The 6,441-nt window shown below is 37.2% G+C and overlaps 1 pseudogene; it reads right to left on the bottom strand.

Annotated features, from left to right (window-relative positions):
* Positions 1–1,118: 1,118 nt before the first annotated feature.
* On the bottom strand, positions 1,119–1,733 carry LOC102855032 (annotated as a pseudogene).
* Between the last annotated feature and the right edge of the window lie 4,708 nt (positions 1,734–6,441).

Below are 6,441 nucleotides of genomic sequence, written 5' to 3'. Positions count from 1 at the left end.
AAACAGTAGAGTTTTATACAAACATAAATTTATGCACCTTTAAAGCTGTAACTCCAAAAGACACTTATTCAATTAAGCCAAACATCTTTTAAAAAGTTTTATCAAGGTATAAATGCAATCACAAAATAAACTATTGATTAAAAGACCCCAACAAAATTTACAGTACCTACAACAGAATTCAGATTCCTATAGTTAGTGCAAGTTTGTTTACAGTTAAACATATTGCTCTGTTTTAAGAATATTGATACAAATCCATAATTTACAGTATCTTTTTATATATAGCAAGGGGAAAAAAGTTTCAAACAAAATGTTCTTTAGGCATTTAGTATGCCAAGTATTTAAATGAATATTCTCACTATGACATAAGAATAATACTTTGACTGGTTAAGAGACAGATTTCATTCAGCCAAGGACCACCACAGAGCTTCCAGCAAACTGCAGATTAAAATCTGGCTAATAGTTCCATAAAATTAATACAACTGTAGCAGACTCAAAGTATCTCTAAATTATAACTATGATGATTCAGTTTATATGAATTGGCCTTTATGTACATGACTTGTTACAAATAAAATTACTAATTTAGAAACTAATTAACAACACTGGTCCAAATTTAGTTTTTATTTGCCCTGTACGTTCAAGAAAAGAATTATTACTAACATAATATAAAGTGCTTACTCTTTCACTGAAGCAAAACTTTCTCCTTAAAATTATCAACCGAAAAAACCCCATATAAATGCACAGAGATTTTAAACTAAGAAAATTTTTCTCTATAAATAACTATGGATCAAAATGCAAAGGCCACATTGCATATGCATATGAACACAAATACTTTAATTCAATTGGGATTTATGACTACTAAAAGAGTAGATATATACACAATTCCATCTCAAGGTAAACTCTGATGATGTTTCTAGTGACATTAAACAATCAATCCTCAACTATTGGAAAGAAAATACAAAATTTAACATGAAAAATATTTTTAAAGTGAAAACTGTAAATGAGAAAACAAACTCAGTATTAGTTACTCTTTTGAGCATGTACTGAGATCTAAAAGGTTCAGAGTCAAGAATTTTTTTCCTTTCTTCCCCATTTAAACAGAAAACATAAACTTGCTCTCTTTAGGAAGTTTGATCATTCACATTTTGTCTTAATAACTGCCTTCCAAGTTAAGAGGTAGCCATGCTTGTTAAATTCTGGCTGTTGCCAACTTTACACTTGATGTAGCCATACAAGTTGGCACCTTGCAGCACAACACCCATGATCACCACTGCCAACCATTTCATCTTGAAGGAGAAAAGAGCACTAAAGGCAAATATCACCCACAGCACTGGACATGTAATAAGCCCTAACCAAAAAATTCTGGATTCAGCATCTGAAATAGTTTTGCTGTCCTGAGAGGAAGCCTACCTGGACTCAAACACCCAGTGGCTCTTTCCATCTTCATCAATATGATTCCACCAACGTAGACCAACCATTAGTCTACCTGTGACATTCTTCACTGCCCAAAAGTCACAGGACAGTAACAAGATAATTGTCACCATACAACCAATAAAGCTGCTGCTGAACAAGTCACAGAGAAGATAGACTACTATTGCACTGACTCGAAAGAATAAATGGAAAAAGGATGCCACTGGATGTCTGATTTTGGATTTTTGTGGTCTACTAGTTGCCTCCTCTTCTGCATCAAACAGTGAAACATCTTCAGTGTCATCATTACTGTCCTGCTGCAACATAGCGGCCTTTTGCCAACCCCACTTCCGGCAAACCACCCCTATTGAACTTTTAAGGTGTTTCCTGGTGTTTTAGATTTTTCTTCTCTATTTTTGTAAGCATCCCTTTGTTGCTAGGTGTGGTCAGTCTTTGAGTCATAATACACCTATGTACAACAAAACAAAATTGCTGGGTCCTCAGTCCTTGCTATGTTTGAGCCTACTTTAACTGTCACTGTATCAATCCATCTTCTTAAAGTTTTCCTTTTATTCATGATTCCTGTGTTGTTGTTGTTGTTGTTGTTGCTGTTCTTGTTGCTAGTTACCATTGAGTTGAGTACAATTCATAACAACTTTCTGAACAACAGATTTGAACCCTTTCGTTGTTGTTGTTGTTGTTGCTGTTCTTGTTGCTAGTTACCATTGAGTTGAGTACAATTCATAACAACTTTCTGAACAACAGATTTGAACCCTTTCCTGTCCTGTGCCATAATCGTCGTTTCAGACTTACTCAAGCCCATTGCAGCAGCCAGTGTCAATCCACCTGGTTAAGGGTCTCCCTCTCTTTCACTGTCCCTCCACCTTTCCAAGCATGATGTCTCTCTCCAAGGACTGGTCTAGTAACATACTCAAAGTATGTGAGGCAAAGCTTTGTCATCTTTGCCTCTAAGGAGCACTCTGATTGCACTTTCTCCAGAATGTATCGGTTTGTTCTTTTGGTGGTCTACGGAATACTCACTACTCTTCAAAACCATATCTAAAAGGCATGAATTCTGTTACCCTTATCATTGTCCAGGTGGTTGATTCTTCCTCTGATCCTGAGGCAACATTCTTCTTCATAGAGTCCAATAATCAAATGATGTGTTCAGCATACAGATTGAACAGGAATAAAGAAAAGGTGCAGCCTGTACACATACCTTACTCACTTTTAAAATATTCAACGTTCCATTGTTCTGTTTGGATGACAACTTAGTCAACGTATGTTGTTGTTAGTCACCATCAAGTTGAATATAATTCATAACAAACCTATACACAACACATCTGAGCTCTGTCTTCTCCTGTGCCGTTCTCACATCTCTGACACACTCAAACCCATTGCTACAGTCACTGTAAATTTACCTGGTTGGAAATCTTCCTCTCCTTCACCATCTTATAACCATTCCAAATATGATATCCCTGTCTAAGGAATAACTTCTCTTAGAAGCACAATTAAGTGTTCTGAGATTCCCATTCTCCTCAATGTCAACCATGGTTTGTCGTGATCCACACAGTGAAATGTTTTTGCATGTACAATAAAACACAAATAGATACTCTTAAGTATTGTCTGCTTTCATCCAGGATCCATCTGATATCAGAAAGTTACTGCTAGTACCATGGCCTCTTCTACACCCAGTTTAACCCTCTTGCAATTCTCTGTCAATGCACTGTTCTAACTATTTTTGAATGATCTTTTGCAGTATTTTGCTTGTATGTGATATTAATGATATTGTTCTCTAATTTACACATTCTGTTGGGTCATCTCTTTTGGGAATGAGATCAGATACAGACCTCAAGTTGACCAGGTACCTGTTTTCAAAATTTCCTAGCACAAACTGGTGAGCACATCCAGGGCTGTAGCTGTTAGTTGAAATATGTCAATTGGTATCCCATATTCCTGGGGCCTTATTTTTCACCAGTGCTTTCAGTGCAGCTTGAACTTCTTCTCTCATCACCATTGGCTTTTGAAAATATGCTACTTCCTGAAATATTTTAGAGTCGACCAGTTCTTTCAGGTACAGTGACTCTCTGTATTTCCTCCATCTTTAGATGCTGCTTGAATCATTCAGGACTTTACCTATAGCATCTCTCAGTATTGCAACACAAGGCTTTAATGTTTTTCAGTTCTCTTAGGTTGAGAAATGCCAGGCAAGTTCTTTTCTTTTTATTCTCCAACTCTTTCCAGCGCTTTGCACCTTCTGTTATAATACTTTGCTCTGCGTTCTCCAACTGTGCTTTGAAATATTTTATTCATCTCTTTTACTTGGGCATCTCTTCTCTTTGTTTTGGCTTCTCAATGCTCTACTGCAATTTTCCAAGTCTCTTCTGAAATCCAGTTTGGTCTTTTCTTTCTCTTCTGTCTTTGTAATGACTGTTTATTTTATTTTCAACGATGTCTTTGATGTCATCCCCTAACTCATCTTTGGTGTACACTCCCTCAGGCCTATTCTTAAGATGGTTTTTAAGTTCAGGTGGGATTGACTCAAGGTTCTATTTTGGTTCTTGCAGATTTGTTTTCATTTTCTTCAGCCTCACTTTGAACTTGCATATGAGTAATTGATGGTCTGTTCCATAGTCAGCACCTGACTTGGTTTTGACTGCTAATATTGAGCTTGTCTAACAGTTCTTTCCACAGATGTGGTCAGTCTAATTCCTGTGAAGACCATCAGGTGAAGTCCATGTATATATATAGTCTCCATCTGTGCTGCTTTAAAAAAGGTGTTTGTGATGAATAAATCATTGAATGTTTAAAATTCAATTATTGGGTTACCAGCTTAATTTCTGCCACCAAGCCTATAATTTCCAACTACCATTCCTTCTACTTTGTCTTTAAATTTAGCATTCCTTTCACCAATTATTATTATTATTAGTGTGTCTTGGCTGCATGTTTAGTCAATTCCAGACTACAAAAGTTTGTAGAATTCTTCAGTTTCTCCATCTTTGGCTTTAACTATTGGTGCTTATATTTGAATAACAGTTGTATTGACAGGTCATCCTTGTAAACATATGGATATATTATCCTATCACTCATAACACTGTACTTCAAGACAGATCTGCCAGGTCTTTTTAACCATGTAATGCAGTCACCGCTGTTCTTCAGTTTTTCATTCCCAGCATAGTAGATCATAAGATTGTCTGCCAAAGTGACTAAAGCCAGTCTTTACAAATATAGATACTTTATGAAAGTTGAGTTTCAAGTTGAAATTAAGCTTTTGAGGATTTACTTTTTTTATACAAATTGTGGTTTTGATGGTAAAGAAAAATAATATATTTAAGGGTTTTTTTTTTTCCAGAAGCTTGAATGGAAAAAATTGTTGTATTAGAGGGTCAAGAATTATTTTAGAATTAGTAAACCTGGATTCTAATCTGGACTTCACAGGAACTGAATAATTTTGGGTTCAGGGACTCTTTTGACTTTAATCTCTTCATCTGTAATGTAAGGAAATCACAGGAATATCTCAGAAGTACTGCAGGTTCTACTCCACATTGCTGCCACAAAGAGACCCACAGCATTGCTGTTGTTGTTTCCTAGTATATAAGAAAGTTATTTACACTATTGTTGTTGGTATGTGCCATCGAGTCACCTGTGACTCATAGCAAACCTATGTACAACATCCCTAACCCCTGTTCTGTCCTGTGCCAACCTCACTGTCTCCAACACACCTACCCCCATTACCCCAGTCACTGAATCAATCCATCTCCTAGAGGGTCTTCCTCTCCTGCACTGTCACTCCACCCTCCTATGCATGATGTCCTTCTCCAAGGACTGGTACACTATTGTGAAAAAAAAATCATTGCCATTAAGTTGTAGCCAATTCATAGCTTCCCCTCCAGCAGGTTTTCAGAGACTGTAAATTGCACGGGAGGAGATTGTACATCTTTCTTTACAGAGCAGCTTGTGGTTTGAACTACCTGTCTTTAGGTTGGCAGGGCAACTATTCATCCACTAGGACACCAGAACTCCCTATTTACACAATACTATAGACTATACTGTACTTATACTATCTATGCTATGCTATGCTATGCTATGCTATGCTATGCTATGCTATGCTATGCTATGCTATGCTATACTAAGCTCTAGTGGCCTAGTGGTAAGAAACTTCATGCAATCCCAAAGGCACACGGTTCAGATCCACCAGCTGCCCACAAAAGAAAGATGGTCACTCTGTTCCTATGTGATTAACTGCCTCTGAAAACCTGCTAGAGGGTCAGCTAGGGGTTGATTCAGACTTGATGGTACACAACAACATAGTCTATATAATAGATGAAGAATCAATGCCTTTGAACTGTTGGAGAAGATTACTGAACAGCTATACACTGCCAAAAAAGCGAACAAGTCTGTCTTGGAGTAAGTGCAATCAGGGTGCTCCCTAGAGGCAAGGACAGTGAAACTTTATCTCAGATACTTTGGAGATGTTGTCAGGAAGGGCCAATTCTTAGAAAAAGCCATCATGCTTGGGAAGGCGGAGCGTCAGAGGGAAGAAGATTGTCAATAAGGTGGGTTGACACAGTGACTGTAACAATGGACTCAAGCATATGAGAGATGATGAGGATGGTGCTTTATAAGAAAAGGTTCAGATCTGCTCTTAAGTCATAGTTGATTCAATGGGACCTAATAACAACAATATGGAAGTAGCAATCAAGAAATCAATTAGCATATTACATCGGGCAATCTGGCTGTCAAGGATCTCTCTAAAGTGCTGAAAAGTGAAGATATCTGCTTAAAGACTAAGGTATGCCTTACCCAACTCATGATATTTTCAACTGCTTCTAATGCATGTAAAAATTAGACATTGAATAAGGAAGAACAAAGAGAAATTGAAGCCTTTTTGTTGTGTTGTCAGAGAGTATTGAATATACCATGAACTTCCAAAAGAACAGACAAATCTGTATTGGAAGAAGGCAACCATAGCCTTAAAAGCAAAAATTGTGAGACTTCATCTCATATACTTTGGCGGTGTTGTCAGAAGGAGTC

Source organism: Elephantulus edwardii, unplaced genomic scaffold (genome assembly GCF_000299155.1).
Source record: "Elephantulus edwardii isolate Elephantulus edwardi_28Jun2011 unplaced genomic scaffold, EleEdw1.0 scaffold00026, whole genome shotgun sequence".
Classification (NCBI taxonomy): Eukaryota; Metazoa; Chordata; class Mammalia; order Macroscelidea; family Macroscelididae; genus Elephantulus; species Elephantulus edwardii.
The sequence above is the reverse complement of the archived record's forward strand: the minus strand, read 5'-3'. Positions and strand labels throughout refer to the sequence as shown.